This window comes from Ochotona curzoniae, unplaced genomic scaffold (assembly GCF_017591425.1).
Source record: "Ochotona curzoniae isolate NIBS_2020 unplaced genomic scaffold, NIBS_Ocur_1.0 patch378, whole genome shotgun sequence".
In the NCBI taxonomy this organism is placed as follows: domain Eukaryota; kingdom Metazoa; phylum Chordata; class Mammalia; order Lagomorpha; family Ochotonidae; genus Ochotona; species Ochotona curzoniae.
In genome coordinates, this window is record NW_024466948.1 from 772306 (window position 1) to 793060 (window position 20755).

Sequence of the window (20755 nt, forward strand, 5' to 3'; positions counted from 1 at the left end):
TAGCTTTCGCCTGGAGATTTGGGGAATGCTGGTCATTTGGGCAATGGACCAGAAGACGAAGGATCTCTCTCTCCTTTTCTCTGTAACTCTGCCTTCTAAACAAAATCATTTAAAAAGAAGTTTAATAAAGAATTTAGGAAAAAAATAAGGCAGCACAGTCGAAGCTATCACCAGCTGCCATACAACTCCAGGGAGCATCCCTTAGTGTTTGCCATGTGTCACCAGCAATTCTATCATGATGTGGTACTCTTACAATAAATAAGAAGATATACTCGAACATTTGTGCCCTAATTCACTATGTAAAAATTGTCAAAAATAAGGAAAACATAATAAAAATACACTGAATGCTTCCCTTCCTCCTAAGCATACGAATTCTTTCCACAGCTAGGAATTCTAGATTTAGTAGACAGAAACTCCAAGATCATGGAAGTCTGAATAAAAATGCTGATATCATTTAAAATAAATTAATTTATAAAATCAGTCTTTTTGTCAAAGTGCTTTACCTAAATCCCAAAATAAACACCTGAACCAATATGCCTTTACAAAGACACAAATATCAGCGTTCTCTCAAGATGCACACAAACCAGAAGGTAGTCCCAAAGCAATCCACGATCTTACCTGTTTCTGGAGTTCTGAAAAGGCTTCTCTTCCTAGAGCAGAAAGAATAACATGATGCTGACTATCCAAAATAAGCTGCTTCCTGCCGTCCACAATATTCCCCTGAAAAGAACAAAGCACATTGAACTACTTGGCAGCAGCCTCAAAAGAAGCAGCACAATGTTTGCTGGAGGGCTGAAATATTGTATCTCGTATCAACTCCCACACTCACAGCTGTCTGCATTTCCAAATAATTCAAGCACTACTCTGTACAAAAATCTGTCTTGCTTCAAAATGGCATGGATATTGAAGAGAGATACATCTTGAAATCTTTTCCAATATACTCCAGAATGCATAAGGAACTACTTAAACGGGACAGACACAACCTGGCAATGCAGACTAATCCTCTATCTTCAAGCACCTGCTTCCTTGGTGTTCATGTTCTGGCTGCTCCACTTCCCATTCAGCTGCCTGTTTGTGACCTGTGAAAGCAACAGGGGATGCCCTAACTCCTTGAGACCCTCTACCCATGTGGGAGACTTGGAAGCACCTCCTGGCTCCTGGCACTGGATCGGCTCAATTCCAGGCATTGCAGCCATTTGGGGAAGGAAGTAGATAGAAGATCTCCCCCTCTGTGTCTCTCCTATTCCCTGTAATTCTTTTCCAGTAGATAAATAAATCTTTTAAAAAGAAACTACTTAAAAATAATGAAGGTTCCAGCCATGGAATAATACTTAAAACATTTAGAACTTTACACTTGTTTAATGCCTAATGCTTTACATTAAGGGGCACTGGCACTGAGCCTGAAAATGACAACCAAGTACTCTAAACCTCAGGAGTACTTCACTTTAAGCAAATAATGTGTAGCTCATATTTTAACACAAACAGGTTCTATAAAAAAAATTGGGAATCTAATTAAGCAGTTCATTTGAAATTCACACAAGCCCAGCTAAATTTAAATGCAGTCCCCCTCCCCTGCATGCCCATACTTACACACCATCCAGGCCACCTGCCACCTGAGTGAGGAAGGGGCCAGAGGCTACCTGCAGTTAAGCTGCTCCCTGCTGTGCAGACATCCAGCTGGAGTCCTGGTTTCTTCACTGCACATTCAGGTGCCTGCTAATGTGATTGGGAAACAGAGGGAGACTTGGCTAGAGTTCCAGCCTTTGGCCTGGCCCATCCCCCACTGGCCACTTGAGAAGTGAAGCAGTGGACAGCAAATCACAGCCTGGTCTGTGATCTTTCATTCTGTCTCTACCTTGAAAAAAATTACATGAACAAATGAATGAATGAATGAACAAATAAATAAATACATAAATTTTGACATATAAAGACTCACCGCATATTCATTTTTTAACATGAAGAATATTCTACAACAACTGAATCAATTCAAGATACATGCACTGACACATACTATAGGCATAGTTCTACAATGGTCTGACATCAGACAACACAAATGTGTAATATGATCCCATTTCAAGTGAGTAGTTTTGGACAAGATACTTAATTTCAGTATAGAATCACTTTTTAGGATATCATGCATGTAGTTGAAAAAAAAGGTATCAAAAAGGCTTCAATAATATAAGGCAATATCAAACAAAAGTCATAGGATATTAACAACAAATTTTAAAAATAAGAAACCAGAAACTTTAACTGCAAAAAGTCAATAATAGTGTGCAGTTATTTTTCAGCTTGGGAATCAAATACCTGTGTGATCTAAGCAAGCAGTTTATTACCACACACTTTCCTGAATATTATAATATTCAGAGCCACTGCACTTTGCAATCAACCTCACAGCATCCTCTGCTGCTGTTTTTCTGTAAGCACAGACAACTGGGCTTGCAGCTTCTTCAAACCTGGAGATCAACTTCTATAAAAGAGGTCTGGATGCACATGGACTTGCTGAATTTATTATCTCTTGAAAGAAAGTATCTTGTCCAGCTAATGATTGTAATTAGACAGGTCTTATCAAAATGAATTTCAAAATTGAAAATTTTAAAAATTGAATCTCAAGGAAATAAATCTTGCCACAATTTGTATTTCTAGAATACTTATGGAACTTTCCAAAAACCATTCAATGACAAACATGACAAAACTCACAACCTTAATGTAATTTAGTGATCATTCTGATATTTCTACAAATTTAGAACATTTTTAAAGAAATATGCAAAACAGGTAACTAAAGTCTTGAAAGCTAATTTCAACAGGCTCCTTCAAAAATATGTAGCCTTTATCTCTATGCAACATATTAACAAGAGTTCTAGAAGTAAAAATCCTTCAGACTTAGCCTCTTCCCAACTGCCAAGGAGACCACGGGGAACTGGAGTGCCTTTGGAGGCTGAGAACTCTGAGGTCACCCACCCCCATTTGGATCTACCACATGGGATAGAAGAAGTCCAAACCCTGCCTTGCAGGATCCAAGGTCATCAGAATGACAACCAGGAGCACTCTACAGAAACAGCACAGTAAACTTCCTTAAGGACTAGGGAGAGGAGCCCTCTCTGGTCCTTTGCCTGTTTCCTGGTTCCAGAAACCCCTGAGAAAAAACAAACATACAAATAAACAAACAAAACTAGAATAGATAGAGAACAGCAAGGAAAGCTTAGAAAACCAGGAAACAGGCAGTGGGGTTGCAATTATAACTCACTGGGTGGAACACAAAGATTAGTTACTTCTCACTATGGTATTGAAGATTTCTCCGCACACCCTTCTAAAACTGTTCACCTAAACTGTTGACATATGTCTTGTTGGAGTTAGACTACCAGAAAAACAGCCAGGTTCTGCAAAATCATGCTTCAACGTTATAAACTGCTAAATACTTAAATGAAAATACACATGAGACAGCTGAATAGTAATTTATAGCCATTTTAAGGTGTATAGAACCCGGTTGTATATAAACAAATAATTGAAATGTTAATGTAGAATTCATAGAATATGGTTCAGAACTTGCATTCTTTTTTTTTTTTTCTCTTTTAACACATTGGTTACTCAATACCATGTCAGCTAATTCCATAATGTTATAAATTGTTACTGATGTTATGTCAGGGCTTTTAATTGATCAGGATGATACTCTGCCGGCTCTACCTTCAGACCAGAGATGGTCTCCCCAAGAAACCACTGAACTTATTTGGACAATAAGATGCTGGACTCTATGCTTTGTATACACTTGCAATGAAAGAATCTTGACTGATTTTGAACTGTAATACAGCAACCAGGTAAAGGAACCCACGATGTGGGGAGGGCTCCGGGAGGGGTTGGGGAATCACAGAAAATATGAAACTGTGTCACATAGTGCAATGTAATCAACAACAGCAACAACAACAAAGAAAAAAGAAAAAAAGAAAATCCTTCAGATGTAGCTTCTTGATACTCAAAACTGCAGTTTGTGGAATAACAACCCTTCCTTATCGGGGCTAGTAAACACTGAGAACCTCAGCTTCTATCCCGGTTAAACTGAGCCAGAATTCCCAGTGACTTTACAGGATGATTTCTGAGAGTTTGAAAACACTGCTAGAGGTGATTCTCATGCCTTATTTGATGAGGCAGTTCCACAGGCTCTGGGATTTGCCACCCCCTCTTTCAAACCATCCCCCCGGCTACTCATTTCCCTTCTACTAATGCAAGGGGTAGTCTTTCATCAACAGTCCTAAGTCCATCATTATGCTACTGAAGTATTTCCAGACACTGTAGGCATGGACAGTGTCACAGAGTCCAGCATCCTACTGTCAGGATATATTCAACAGTTTCAATGGAACTCCATCTTTGGTCTCGATACAGAGATACATCCTGCCCTAGGTCTCCACATCGGGACTTGCCAGTCGCTGCTACAAGTCTATTATACACCCCTTTAAGCACAGAGACAGAGAAAAAAACAGTCCACAATGGGGTGAAAACCAGAGAATTTACATCAACATGAATCTAAACAACATGCTTACAGAATGACCAATGTGTTGCTAAAGCGATGGAAACGAAAATCAAAAATCTTGTTGTAGAAATTGATGCTACTGCATGACCCATGTATTGCTGAAGAAATAACCACATAAACAAGAATGACCACAAAAACAAGAACATCGATGCCCATGACATGTAGCAAAAATAGTGCTGAAAGGGACATTTACAACACCAGGTGCTTACAATCAAAATGGCTCATAAGAATGATCTATTAATGAATCATAAGGACTTTCTGAAAAAGACACAAATGAACAGAAAGTACAAATGGTAAACTTCACAGCAAAAATAACTGGATTTGAATTGAAACAAGAGCCAGTCTCATGTGGGCACTGGGTGTAATCCTGGTGGCCCTGTTTACTATCCAGTTCCATGCTTATGGTCTGGGGGGGCAATCAAGGACATCCCAAACCCTTAGAACCCCATACGCTCATGGGAGTCACAGATGATGTTCTAAGATCCTGGTTTCAGACTGGCACAGCTCCAGCCAATGTGGCTGCCTGGGGAGTACATCAGAGGATGGAACATCTTCCTCTTTGTTTCCCCTCATATAACTTTGAAATAAAAATCAATCAATCTTAAAAAATTAAGAAAGAGCAAATGAATCTGTCTGAGCCTGGCCTTTTTTGTTTCTTGGCAGGCTCTAATGACTGATTCAATCTCTGCCTTCATTGTAGGTTTATTTAGATTTTTCTGTTGCGTCATGACTTAATTTTGGCAGACGCTACAAGTCCAGGAATCTATCCATTTCCAGGAATCCTTCTGATGTGATGGCATAGAGTTTTTTGTAGTAATTTGATTATTCTGCATGTGGCTAAAGTATCTGCTGTCATGTTCCAGTTTTTATATGTGATCATACTAATTTTTTACCCCCTCAGGGTTTTTTTTGTTTGTTTTTTGATCACTTGGATCAGTGGGATGTCTATTCTGTTTATTTTCTCAAAGAACCAACTCTTTGACTCACCGATTTTGTCTGTTGCTCTCTTATTCTCTTTTGATTTATTTCTTCTCATTTTGATTCTTGCCTTTTTGCTGTTGCTTTGCTGTTGTTTTCCATCTCGTTCAGGTGTATACTTAGCGCATTTGTCGGAAATCTTTCTTTTCCACCTGTGTAGGCACCAACTGCCAAAAAATCCACCTCTTGAACCTGCCTTGGCAGTGTTCCACAGGTTTTGGTAGGTTGTGTCTGAGCTTTCATGTGTTTCAAGACATTTTTAAATTTCATCTTTAATTTCTTGTGTAACCCACTGCTTTTCACAATACCATTTTCTTTATCTTCCAAGAGTTTACAGATTTGCTGGGCTATTTGGATTTGTCAATCTCTAGTTTCACTCTGTAGTTTGAGAAGATGCATGGTATGATTTGAAGCTTTTCAAGTTGGTGATGCATGTTTCGTGACATATAACATGGTCGATCATGGAGAAGGCTTCATGTAAAGCTAAAAGATGCATATTCTGTGTCTATGGGATGGAAGGAAGTCCATTTGTTCTGTGTGATATCTATTGTTTCTTTGTTGAGAATCTGTCCATTGAATCTGTGCATTGAAGTTAATGGGGTCTTGAGATCCCCCCACCATTACTGTTCTATCATCTATCTTCACCCTTAGGTCTGTCAATACTTGTTTCAGGTAGCTAGGTGCTCTTGCATTTGGTGTGTATACATTTACCATTGTTATTTCTTGTTGATGGATGACTCCCTTTGTCATGATGCAGTGTCCCTTTGCCTCTTTTAATGTTTTTCACAATGAAGTCTATCTCCTCTGAGAGTTGAATGGCTACACTGGGTCTTCTTCTTTTCCTTTGGCGTGAAATGTGCTTTTCCAGCCTTTCACACTCAGCTTTCATATATTTGTTGATTAGCTATGTCTCCAATAGGCAAACAGAGAGATGGCCACTGCTTTTTACCCATTCTGCTAATCCATGTCTTTTGATTGAGGACTTTAGGGCATTTGTGTTCAGAGTTAGTACTGCCTTCTTCATCTTCAAGAGAATTACTTCTGCAGATAGTGGCTCGGACATTTACAGATCGGCTGGTACAAATGACTGCAGCATGTCTTCATCTTCTGTGGTTAAAACAAAAAAACACAAATTATTTGAAGATTCCCCTCACCATGTTCTGATTCTCTATTTTCACCTAAAAAATGGGAAAATGGATAAACCCAGTGTGCATGCAACTTAGCACTTAACAGAGGCAGGTTAGAATGCACACACATCCCACTTAGGAGAGCCTGGAATTTCTGACTCCCAGCTTGGGTTCCCAATCACACATTCCCGATGATGCAGACACTGGCAAGCACAAGCTAAGGTACTGCTTGGTCTCCTGCTTCCTTGGTGGAAGAGCTGGAGTACCTCCTGGTTCCTGACTTCAACCTAGCCCAGCTTCAGCCTCACAGGCATTTGGGGAGTGGACTGGTAGAGGACAGAGCTATCTGCCTCTCAATTGAAAAAACAAAAGCAAAACAACACAACAAAATAAAAGGAGACACTAACCTAATTTTACTTTGATTCCTTCTGCCTACTTGATGCAATATTCAGACACACAGCTGCCATCCCTGGATGCCCACTACTCTACTGCCTATGCTCCCCACAGCCAAATTCGGAAACTGTTCACTCTCCTTGGAGGAAGCTCACTTACGATTACCACAGGCCACAGAGCCTTCCCTGATGGGCCAGAGGACTTGCCCTTCAAATTAGAGAATTAACATTTGTTGAAGAGCTACAATATTCTGCATACTTTTCAATAGGCTCTTATTGTGGCCTCAAGACAGGCTTAGAAGATATTCTATTTAGATATTCTGTTAAACAAAATAACTGTAGTACAATTGCTGCTACTTAATTCTCAAAAATTCACAATAATGCTATCACAAAATGTTCTGCTATACAATATATAGGCAACAGATCTTGCTTTTGAGCAGGGTACACTTGATTTCTTTAGTGACCAATCATTCTCACACCACAACGCTGTGCAATTGTATCCAGTTTTTCATATCTTCTCAGGGAAGCGAGCTGGATTGGAAGTGGCAGACCTTGGACCCAAACCAGCACCCACACAGAATTGCAACTACAGGCAAATAATTAACATGCTATGCCACTGCTCTGCCCTCCTTATCTTGAAATTTTACGAATAAAGGTACTACACACAGCAAAATATCTCAGATTCGATCTTTGTACAGGAATCCTTGTAAAGCTGTTTTTAAATAAAATGTATTTACAGATACATAGATAACTTATAATTAACCTGTTGCTATATCAGAATCTTAGAATTAAAATTAGATTTCTCAAACCTACCAATGAGGTTTTTTTTTTCTTGTCATTGTCATACCAACATTATTGTTCCGCTCCTGTTAAAAAATGGATACAGTAGGGCCTGGGGCAATAGTGTAGTAGCTGAAACCTCACCGGGATCCTATATTCATATCCTGGCTGCTCTACTTCCCATCCAACTTCTTGCTTCAGCTCTGGGAATGCAGGCAAGGACAGCCCAAAGCCTTGGGACCCTGCACCTGCGTGCTAGACCCACAACAAGCTCCTGACCCCTGGTTTCAGATCGGCTCAACTCCGGCCTTTGTTGTCACTTGGGGAGTGAACCAGCAGACAGAACAGTTTTCTCTCTGTATCTCCTTCTCTCTGTCTATCTGTCTTTGTAACAACAACAATCTTTCAAAGAAAAAAGAAACAATAATCTGCTAAAACTCACCTAATATTGATGAAGTACACTACACATTTATGGTTGTTACAAAGCCTCTCCTGAAATGTTTTTATGTAGGCCTTACAACTTGGATAAAAACCAATGTCAAGGGGAGATATATGTGAAAGTTTATACATCATGACATATATATAGCAATAAGACATTACAATGAACTTTACCACATTTATTCTAAACTTAGTAAAGCACAGGTGTACTAACAACTTCATTTCCTAAGCTTTGTATTCTTCTGAATCCATCTTCAATATCCCAAATGAACCTAACATATAATATGTCTCTGTTGCTGATACCAAAGGAGATTTTTTTTTACCTCTTTTAACTATGATCATTTTATGATACATTTCCTAGGCCCTGGGATTTCCTTTATCCCCTCCCCAATTCTTCCCCACCCACTGAGTTCCCCTATATCATTACTACAGTATACTTCTTCACACACAGTCATACGACCATCATTCCGGGCATGGACAAAGGCAGAGAGTCCAGCATCCTATTGTCAAGATATACTAAGCTGCTTCATTGGGAGGCCATTTTTGAATGGAAGTAGAGATGCATACTGCATTGGATCCTCACATCTGGAAAGGACAGTCTCCAATACACAGTTACTACACATCCCCTTGCACATTAGTCACTCAGTAGTATGTTATTTCACTCCATGCTTTCCTACATTTCATTTTTCCCAGAGTCTATGGAACTGTATAGTAAAATAACAAGAACACTCCTAACAAAAAGAGCAGAAAATACCTAACATTAACTGAAAGCTAAAATAGATTCCCTTAGGACTAGCCAACCTGTAAGACCATCTGCCCATTCCCTCTCAGTCTTACACTTATAAGAGTGCTTTTGACATTTTTTTTCATCAATAACATAAGTAGAATCAGACAGAAATGGCATGTCTTTGCTGAAAAAAACTGTACATGGATATATTTCTGCAACATGGAAATATTTGTTTGTTTTTAATACAAAGTCTGATGTAGATAGAGGGGAGCAGAGACAGAGCAGAAGATCCTCCATCTGATGATTCATCCCCAAGTGACCGCAATGGTTGCACCACAACAGCAGGAGATGTGAATCAGGAGCCAGGAACTCCTCCAGGTCTCCCATGTCAGTGTAGGTTCCCAGGGGTTTGTGCCGTTCTCCACTGCTTCCCTAGGCCACAGGCAAGGAGCTTGAGGAGAAGCAGCACCACTGGGATGAGAATCTGCGCCCATATGGGATCACTTTGCATTCAAGGCTGAGGACTTCAGCTGCTAGGCCATTGCCCCAGGCCCCAGTGTCTCTATCCCATTAGTTTTAGGGTTAGCTTGAATAAGGGCTAACACCCTTATTAACTACAGGGGTGTGAATTTTTTAGTAGTTGTTGCTGTTGCAGTTTCTAGGTTTATTAAAATAACAAAATGAGAGACTCAATTCAGAGAATTTTACTTCTGTCCTTCCAATCAAACCAAATAAAGTAGCTGCTTTCCACTTCTGAGACACTAAAAATGTCCTTCTCTTATTAATATCAAACCAAAAAGAAAACCACACAACCTACATTAGAGCCCTAAATTCACAGCCAAGAAGTATCTGGTTCAAAAAACAATTATTACACTGGTGCTGGCACTGTGACACAGTGTGTTAACTACCACCAATGACACTGCCATTCCAGAGAGCTCATGGAGCAGCTGCCCTACTTCTGATTCACTTTCCCGCTAGTGTGTCTAGGAATTCACCAAAGCTGGCGCAAGTACCTCCTGCATCCTTGTGGGACATCTAAAAGTAGCACTAGACCCTGGCTTTGGCCTGACCCGGCCCCGGCAGCTGCAGCCACTGAGGGAGTGAATCAGTGGACAGATGATTGATCAGACTCTCTTGCTCTTTTTCCCTGACCTTTTTCTCTGTATTTCTGCCTTAAAAATAAATATGATGATAACCTTTATTTCCTAGATTTTTAAATTGGAAAATCAGATTTCATAGAGAAGGAGAGAGAAAAAAACTCTTTCCATGGGTGGTCCATTCTCCATATGTCCACAATGGCATGGGCTGAGCTGATTCAAAGCTAGGAGCCGGTAGTTTCTTCCACGTCTCCATGTGGGTGCACCATCCCACGGCTTTGGGCCATCCTCTACTGCTTTTCCACACCACAAGCAGGGAGCTGCATGGGAAGTGCTAAGCTGGGAAACAAAATTGGTGCACATACGGGATCCCAGTCGCATACGCACAGCGAGGACTTTAGCCACTAGGCTACGGTGCTGGGCCCAACTCTTTTATTTGTGATACTTGCATCCCAGATCAGAGTGCCTGCTGTCACTTCCACCTACTTTGCCTCCAGGACAGATGCCTGCTAATGCACCTGGATTCAGCAGGTGACACTTGAGGTACTTGCATCCCTACAACCCATGGGAGAGACTCTGATGGACTTCCAGGTTCCTGCCTGTGGCTTGACCCAGTCCTGCAGGGATGAGTGCAGTGACCAACACACGTCAAGTGAATTAGTTAAAAAAACAAAAACAATGTTAAGGAAAAGATTTCTTCTGCAAAACACATACTCAAACTGTTTCCATTAACAAATGGACTGTTCCACCAAGTAAAGCCTCACACCAAATCCCTACTGAGCTCCCAGTGAAGACAGTGTCTTTTATTTTGAAGAAAACATCAACATTCTATCTAGTCTAAAGCTATTTTGCTAAACAAAATGCTCCTGATACGATGCTAGGACATGAGATGCTGATACATTTTTACTGAGATTACAGCTTAGACATAAGGCAAGTCACCGTTAACCCCGTATACAGATGCCAGATTCTAAGATTTAATTTCCTTTTGAAAATATATTGAATTTAATACTATAAATAAACAATGCAATGATAAATGCGCTGTACCTCTTCAAAAGCCCACATTCAGTTGAAAACATAAGATTCCATGAATGCTAACTCAAAACCAAAATGAAGAAAAGCATAATTATCATGGAACACCTGGCCAGGAGCTCCACACTCCACAATGCTCAACTGCCTTTGAGTCATTTCTTTCAAGATTTACTTATTTCTAGTGCAAAGTCAGCTATGCAGAGAGGAGAGTCAGAGAGGAAGATCTTTTGTTGGATGATTCAATCCCCATGTGACCACAACAGTCACTGCTGCACCGTTAAGAATCAGGAGCCAGGAGGCTCCTCCTGGTCTCCCATGCGTGTGCACGATCCTAGGGCTTTGTCCTGTCCTCTACGGCTTTCCCAGGCCACAAGCAGGGAGCTGGATGGGAAGCAGGCCACTGGGATTAGAACCATTGCCCATACGAGATCTCGATGTGCTGAAGACAAGGACTTTCGCCACTAATTCACTGTGCAGGGCCATCTTCAGGCATTCTTCAGTGAACCCCACAGGGTTTCCAATAGCAAGGTGCCTCTACCACAGGAGCAGGAATTCAACTCGCGTCTTCTCCAATGTCTATGCCTACACTACCCAGGGCTCACACACAAGCAAGTTGTCTTCTAGCAAATTGCATTTACACTCAGAAGAGCATTAGATAAACATCAAGAATAACAGTTCATCTCACATCTAAGTCTTTCATGGCACAACAGTTTACCTAAAATATTTCCCAAGCTCCGTTTAGTTACCTCTGCTTCTACATCCACATTTTGCTTCAAAGGCAACTTCCAACTGTCACCACGTTCATGCTGAGCAGTAGCTTGCATAGCTGTAGGGTCAGCACAGTGTCCATTCTCTGAATTAACAAAAAGAGGATGAGAAACTGTCACAACTCACCAAGTATCAATACACATGTACATTACAGTGATAAATAGTGTATACCATGAACCAATCAGAATGATTTATTAGCCCATGACATAGGTTTTTATTACACAGGTGTTGGTTTTCCATACATTATAGCCCTTTAATTTACAAGAGAAAGGCAAACTGATTCCTTAAGGAAATATTTGTATTTAGTGAAGAGTTAAAACAGAACTGTGTAGCTAATCTGTAGAGAAGAAAAGATCCAAAGTAATCGGAATTACAGCCAGGAACCCTGTGCGGTCCGCAGAAACACAAGAACAGTAAACTTCCTTTGTGACTAGGGAGAGGAACTTTATCTGGTCCTTGCCTGGTTCCAACTTTAGGTTCCCACCCTCTCTTGCAATGACCATCAGGATCGCTCTAGAAACCCCTCAAAACAAACAAACAAACAAACAAAAAAATCTAGGATAGACAGAGAACAACAAGGAAAGCTTAGAATCAGACAGGAAATGGTCAGCATGGATTCACTTATACCTCACTAGGTGGGACACAAAGATTAGTCGTTCCTCACTAGGGTATTGAAGATTTCTCTGCACATCCCTCCTAAAACTGTTCACCTAAACTTCTGACACATGTCAGAGTTATAAGCCAGTTTAGATTAACCGAAAAATAGGCAGGTTCAGCAAAATCATGTTCCAATGCTCTAAACTGCTAAATACTAAAATGAAAATAGACATGACACGGCTGAATAGTAATCTAGAGCCATTTTAACCTGTATAGAATCCGGTTGTATATAACTAAAATTGAAACATCAATGCAGAAGTCATAGAATGTGGTGAAGAACTTGCATTTTTTTTTAACATACCAGTTACTCAATACCATGTCAATTAATTCCATAATGTTAAAAATTGTTGCTAAGGTTATGTCAGGGCTTTTAATTGATTGGAATGATACTCTGCTGGCTCCACCTTCAGAACAAAAAGGTCTCCCCAAGAAAGTGTAGGGGGAGCACTGGAAGGACAGGCCCTATGTTATTCATACCTATGCATGCTCACACACTCTAGGGGAGGGACAGTTCATTTGGGGGCTTTCAGGGCTATGATGAGGACTATGAAGAGGGCCAAAGAGCTAGTGGGCTTGGAGGGGGAGGGCCGTGGCCCATGCCCGAGTTCCGGGCATCTCCAGGCAACAGCTTGTTGCTAACCAACGGCCATTGTTAGCTGCCTATATAAGTCCCAGCATGCCTTGCTCTGGCGACACTTTGTGGGACTGTCCGACTGAACTGGATGCTCTCTGAGCACTCCAGCGCAGTTAAGTGACCCACAGCCATGTCCTCAGGGATCCGTGGCCTAGGCGCCAGGCTAGGCCACTACCTGGGACAGGCAAAGGACATCAGCAGCTATTTCACACATAGACTTGTCAAAGGTGTGTGGGGGAAGGACCTGCAAGGATGTGAAGAGCACATGCTGACAAGTGTCTCCACAGACGTGGAAGCATGCTATCAGGCATGGGAGCTGCAAAACAACCAGCACACCGCCACTCAACACACCTTACCCCAAACACTGGATCAATTCACAATCGAATCAGAACTCTTCAATACCAACTGCACTCATCACCACGCAGAGGACAAAGCAGAAGCGGGAAAGCTGGGAAAGGAAGGCGCCCAGCACCTGCAAACTCTCGGGCACTTTCCCACCAGAGAGCATCTCCTCAGAACGCCCGAGCCTCTACCAGAAGCCTCCAATAAGCCAACGTTTCACCAAGAAACTAACCCTCTGGCCTGCTGTGAGCCTCCTCAGTGGCTCCTGCAGGAGAATCAAAACCTCAAGACATCACTAGCCACCAAAGATGAAACAATCAGGCTCCTCCGGGAAAGCATCCACACAATATGTCAGGCCGTGAGAGAAGCCACACACGTGGACACACAACACCGGCAAGTGGCCCTTGAGATCAAACGACTCCAGAAGAAGGAACAGCTCTTACACAAGCTAGCCAAGGGCAGGGAGCTTTTTCTCACAGCCAAAAAGAAGGAGGTGCATGCTCTGCAGAACCACCTGGCAGAGATCCAGCAGGTAAACGAGACGCTCAAACAATCCATGGCCAAAGTCACCCAGTTCCGGAGGCTTCTTGACACCACACACCACGTCGGCCAGGACACACCGAGTCACACTCACTTGGCACACAATCTCCACAACAACAACATCAGAGCCACAGAGATTGAGGATCAATCCCGCCAAGTCCCGCAGACTCTTGGCAACTTTTCTCCCACCAAAGAAGATCTCCTAAGACACCTCCAAGCTTCCCTACACGCCTCCCACAGGACACCATGCACACAAGAGTCTCCAGAGCTCACGCAACCTGGGACCTCAAGCGAGTCTTCTCAACTCCTCCAAGGGACCAGCCACAACCTCAAAGCATCACTTGCACCAACACAAGCCACAACCACGCTCCTCCTGGAACAAACACACACAATGCCTTCTTCCAAGAACACCACCACCACCACACTCGAGACGCAACAACACCAAATGTCTCTGCAGATCAAGCAACTCGAGGACAAACAACATTTCTTGCAAAAGTTACTCAAAGGCAAAGACCTGTTCATGCAGGCCAAAAACAAGCAGCTACGATCTCTCCACAAGAGCCTCGAGGACAAAGAGAAGGAAAATAACACTTTACGGCAAATCCTGAGCACACTCTCACCCTCCACCACCGACACCATATCACTGGAGACACAACACGACCCAGAGTCTTCAGCACTCGAGGAAATGAGGAAGAAACAACAGGAGCTAGAGAAGCTCGTGCGAGGGAAAGGGCTGGTGCTCAGACACAAAACTCAGCAGTTGCGCACGCTCCAGGACACCCTTGTCCAGAAGGAGGAGGAGAACAGAATCTTAAAGCAATCTGTGACCCAGTTAGAAGAGGCCGTGTCCACACTGCAGATGGAGATTCAGCAACGCACACAAGAACACGAGACAAGACCCGACACAGTTCGGGAAACGAAGGAGGCCTCCAACACGGAGAGGCCCACGTCAATCCAAGAGGACCCATTGGCTGCCTGTGCACTCAGGGAGGAGCTGCACACTCGTGAGCGGCTGCTCCGAGAAAAAGAAGACCGATGCCAGCAGCTCTTCAGTGCCACAGAGGCCATCCTGAAGCAGATCCTGGTGCTCCAGCAGGAGAAAGACACAATGCTGCTGGCCCTGCACCAGAAACACCTGCAGGAACAGGCCCTGCAGAGCACACTGCAGAGCTTACAAGACATGTTCAGCACCAGCACCACAGGGACCACCAGCATCTTGCACAGTCCCAAGAGTCTCACGTGCCTCAAGGCCTGCCTGAAGCACAAGCACTGGCGGCAGTTCAAGCCAGAGCTGGAGGAGCAGGAGCAGCAGGAAAAGGAGCAGGAGGAGCCGGAGGTGCCGGAGCAGGAGCAGCAGGAGGATGCAGAGCCCTGAGCAGCACCACCAATGCCACTGACCTGGGGACACTGACACATTGCGGGAAGCAGCCCATGATGACACAGCCGGCCCTGGTTACTGAAACCAACACCCTGAGAGGCCAGGCCAAAGCCGATGCTGACAAGACCCAGCAGCAACTGCCTGCCAACCATGAGCCTGAGCCAGAGCCCGAGCCGGAGCCCATGCCCGAGCCTGAGCCTGAGCATAAGCCCGAGCCTGAGCCCTCCATAAAGGAGGACAAGAAGCCCAAGAAGTACCTGTCCGACCAAGGAGATGGCAAGAATGGGCAGATCGACATGGTGCAGGGCCAGAAGGCCGTGCAGGCTGCCACCATCACAGGCCCCAGAGCAGCTGCATTCCACGGCAGCAGACACCTGGCCCAGTGGGGCCTTCCCAGTCATGCCTAAGATGCAGGGCTCCTTGGAGCCATCTCCCAGAGGCTCACCTCACCAGTGACAAGGAGGGCTCTTACAGCACCTGAGAAGGCCAGGCCCCACCTCGCTGGCCCCACAACACTAGGTGGACAAGGCCCTAATAAAGTTTCTTACATCCCGAAACTGCTGGGAGGAGTATCTGTAGAACCCTTCAACAACCAATTTCTGCTTGAGGGTGGGTGTGGCATGGGAGGGGGAGAGGGGAGGACAGACAGTAGGACTTCCTGGGGACCAGCACGGTGTCACCATACATCATGCAGACACCTTCCTGGATGCCAGCCTCATGCATGGGCACTGAGTCTAGTCCCAACTGCACCGCTTGTATCCTGCTCCTTGGTATGGGCAAGTAGAAAAAAAAAATCAACTAGGTACCTGGCCACTTGGCTCAACACAGGGGAAACCTTAACAAACCTCCTGAGCCCTGGCTTCACTCTGGCTCAGCACAGCCCCTGCCCTGCCTGCCATTTCAAGACTGACTCAGCTACATCTCTGTCTCTCTTTCACTCCCTTTCATTCTGCCATTCCTAGAAGGATCATTTTCTCATGACCAAGATCTACATTTTGTTGATTTTGCTTTTGTGTTTTTATACTTGAAAGGCAGGTTCATGGGGAGAGTAGGAGAGACAAAGATCTTCCATCACCTGTTGGATCACTCCCCAAATGGCCACAGCAGCCAGATCCAGGACACTCTGAAGCCAGGGGACTGGAGTTTCCTTCGAGTTCCCTGCATATGTGCAGGTGTGCAAGGACTGGAACCACTCGGGCTTTCTCCAGCACAACACCAGACAGCTAGTTTCTAACTGGAGCTGCTGCCACTCAGGAACCATCGCCCATGGGAGGCTTGGTCTGCAAGGCCACACTGCTGGCTCCTCAAATCAATCTCTTCTAAAAAACATTCATGTGTACCAGAAAGAGCAATGAGTCATACCAACGGCTCAAATGCTATGCTCCTCAAGGACAGAAAGGTGTAGAAAAGTTGTGAGTTGTATAAGGATCAATTGTGCTTGGCCGGACCTCTGAGGAGGCCCAGGTCTGATATATGCTCTCCACTGTCAGACCACCAATCCTGGACGTGAACACTCATGTATCTGCATGCGCACACCTGGGCCATCTCTCAGACCCCTGCAACCCTACAAACATTGTGCACTAGGCCCAGCCCGTTCTAAAGTAGATTTGTCTACTCCATAGAAACATGCCAATGCTCAGGCTTGTTTTGAGAGAGTTTTTCAGAAACTCCAGGCCCAAAGAAAAAAAGTGACTACCATCTGCACATTATGCTCCAGATTGCAGCCCATTTGGAAATCAACAGAGTCCTCAAAATCACTTGATACCACTGGCCAAACGAGAGAGTCACCAGCTCAGAGACCTGCACAGGAGAGGAACACACCTCCACAGCCCAGCTTCAATCAGTAACATCCCTAACCTTTAACCCCTTCACCATGCAGAAATCAGTGACAGGACACCTGTCAGGCTCTGTGCTTCTAAATAAACACCTACTTCCTTCTACCATCCCAATATTAGTGCATCCCTTGTTGCATATGTGGCATGGATGACCTAGGATGTGACATGCTTGGGCTGCGCAGGGCCAACATAACCACAATCCAGCTACAGGGTCGATCTGTAAGGTGATTCCTGTCAGGAGGCACTACCTTAGAGGCAAGATGGACACTGTCCTTGCCCTTCTCACACTGCTCAGGCCTGCCACAACTTTTCAGGGTTTTCTTCTTGTCTAAGACCCTTTGTACACATTGCTTCTGCCTTCCCAAACTCTACTGAGAAAAGTTCAGCAGGCCTGCTTCAACAAGGTTTCCACTTAGGGAAAATCTGACATTCTTCTTCTAGTTATGGACAATGCATAGGTCAGGTGTTGTTCCATTTGTTCTTATTGAGACTTGTTGTCATTCTGTGTTGACTTGAATACTTCCATGCAGAATGAATGGAAAGACTGAGCAGTTGCCATTATTCTAAGGACACCTGGAAATGAACTCTGCATTAGTCTGAAAGCACCTTTGCCTTACTTCCATTCTTGAAGGGCATTGTTGGTTAGAGTTCTGCAAAGGGACCAGGTGACAGGGAAGGCAGAGGCAAGGGGAAAGCAGCTCTGCAGGACAAAGCAGGAGGGTTGCCTCTTGAAAGGAGAGAGAGAGAAAGAGACACCAAGGGGTCTTTGGAAGGGTCTTGTGGTTTTAAGCCTTCCATGACTGCTCCTTGATGGGTGGGAACATACAGGGACAATGTTCCCCACTGGTGCTCTCTTAACCAGTTAGGAAATGGGGAGCAGTGGGAGGTGGGGGCGGCTGCCATTGTTTCTGTTAGGCACTCAGTGACAGGTGTAAGTACTTCTACTCAAGTTTTCTCTTCTGCACTAAAGATGGTTTCCACCTGTGATCTATCTGGATAGAAGCTTCTTTCTGCTTCAGTTTCTTTCAGTTCAGATCTACTGACCATCCAAAAACCTGCAACTTGATGTTCATTGTAGAAAAATCTCTTTGAATGAGAGGTCTTCAAATGTCATGGAGAATCTGTATAATAAGGCCTTGTTTGATATCCTAGTGGTGAAATCCTTGCCTTGCAGGTGCTGGGATCCCATATGGGCACATAAAGTCCCAGCTGCTCCACTTCCCATCCACCTTCCTGTTTGTGGCCTTGGAAAGCAAGAGAGAATGGCCCAGTGTCTTGGGACCTTGCACCTGCATGGGAGACCCAGATCAAGCCACTGGCTCCTGACTTCAGCCTGGCTCTGGCAGCCACGTGGGGAGTGAACCAGCAACAGAAGACTTTTCTCTCTCCCCATCTCTCTGTACATCTAACTTTCCAATGAAGATAATCTTTAAAAATAAGAAGATGCACAAAATGAAAAACTTACACATTCACTTTAAAATGTCTTTGTACCAAAACCTTTTTAAATTCCATGTTCCACACAATTTTTGCAATACCCTGTATCCTTTCTGCCTTCTTTTCTCTGTCAAGGTCTCAAATATTATAGAAGACTTTAATGAACCAGTAGTTCTCTTACCATTTGGCTTATGTTCCATCCTTCTTCTCTTCTTGCTTCCATTAAGATGATTTCCTCTATCTTTTATCTTCCAAGTCGGCAAAAGTTTAAGGCTTATCTCTCAGCTGCTTCTTCCAAAGACAGCATTTTGAGGCAAATGTGGCCAAGTCATGCTGGTCTCCCCTCTCTGGGCTTTTTTCTTCTTGACTTGTCTCCTAAGGACAGATTCTGTTGTCAACACTTGGGTTTTCAGAAGAATTGCTTGTTAAGTTTTGTTCAGACTATTCCCTTATCTTTAGCAGGACTGTGTGACTCAGTCTACCATTATCAACATCAGAATCTGCAGTGTGGTTATTTAACAGCTTCAACAAGCTTTGATCTTTCTGTCTACCAAGACACAAATGGATTCTTTCAATTTCTAACAAAACATAAGACATGATTTATTTAAATACAAAGTCCATTTGCTTATATAAGACAAAGTCACAAATGAGTGTATGGTCAAATCGGAGGGACCAGTGTTGTGGAGTAACCAGTTAAGCCACCCTGCTCCTAGACTGCGAAAGACGTTGGCCTAAGTGCTTGGATCACTGCCACGCATGTGGGTGACTCAGATGAAGCTCCTGGCTCCTGCCTTCCACCTGGCCCATTCCCAGCTACTCGGACTTTGGCAAGTGAACTCGCTGATGGAAGATATGTGCCTCTGTCCTTCCCTCTCCCACTCTAATCCTGACTTCAAATTTTAAAATCAAAATAAAACAAAAAGGCCAACGACTAGAGACAGGTATGATCTATGGCTGCAGGTTAAGGTTCCTGTGTCTCACCACAAAGTGCTGGGATTGGATAATCCATGTCTGCTTCCCAGCTCCGGGTTCCACTAATGCAGATCCTGAGATGGAGTAGTAATGGCTCAAGTGACGTAGGCCCTGCCACCCATGTGGGAGACTTGACTGAATCCTGAACAGCAGCTTCAACCCGCGTAGTCAGCAGATGCAAGCATTTGAACAGTGAAGCAGAGGATCAGAACTAGTTGTCTTTCTGTGTTTCTTTATCTCTCTATTTATCAAATAATTACCTCTTTAAAGATTTGTTTTTTTTTTTTAACTGGAAGGCAGATTTACGGAGAAAAGGAGACAAACAAGAAGACCTTCTATCTACTGGTTCACTCCCCAAGTGGTGGCTATGGCCAGAGCTGAGCTGATACAAAGCTGGGAACAAGGAGCCTCTTCTGGGTCTCCCATGCAGGTCCATGATCACAAGGCCACCCTCAACTGCTTTGCTAGGCCACAAGCAGGGAGCTGGATGGAAAGCAGAGCACATGGGACACAGACTGGCATCCATATGGATCCTTGCACATGCAAGAAAAGGTTTTAGCCACTAGGACACTGCACCAGGCCCCAACATTCTTGGAAGTATTATTTCATAATCAGAAAATAAAAACTTTAACATTGAATATCTTCCATAACACTTCTACACTCTGCAAAACTTCTCTAGCACCATCAACAGGATCAAAGGAAGCTTGAGTAACCTTTCTCTAGCCATGTTAGGTAATGATTTTAAAAATATTAAATTGCTCTAAAATTGCTTCAAAAACTAAGGCTACAAAAGAAACTTTCACTAAAAGAATCTGTACCTTGTTGTTTCATGCTGAACATCAGCTTAACATCCACATCACCCTGAGAACACGCGGAAAGCAAAAGTGCAAGAAGGACCAAACAAAGCCTGTGGGAGAAAAAGAAACAAAGAGTTAGTTATGTGAACTAACTATTTTTGAAATTTAAAAGGCAAGGACACACACACACACACACACACACACACACACATCTGCCATGGATTTGTTATTTTCCAAATGCCTGCAAAAGCCTAGCCTGTCCAGCTCAAGCCCTGGAGCCCAGCACTCAGTACAAGCCTCCCATGTGG

The 20755-nt window shown here is 43.7% G+C and overlaps 1 long non-coding RNA gene across 2 annotated transcripts in view; it reads right to left on the reverse strand.

Annotated features, from left to right (window-relative positions):
- Positions 1-651: 651 nt before the first annotated feature.
- The window catches only part of LOC121167493, a 31841-nt gene continuing 11737 nt past the window's right edge, over positions 652-20755 (reverse strand). The window contains exons 1-3 of one of the 2 annotated variants that reach the window (XR_005885596.1): positions 18860-18929; positions 11837-11943; positions 6286-6607 (exon numbers count right to left, since the gene is read on the reverse strand). This is a non-coding gene — a long non-coding RNA (uncharacterized LOC121167493). Of the gene's footprint in view, positions 721-6285; positions 6608-11836; positions 11944-18859; positions 18930-20755 lie in introns of those variants that run through there. The other variant, XR_005885597.1, reaches the window with a different exon arrangement.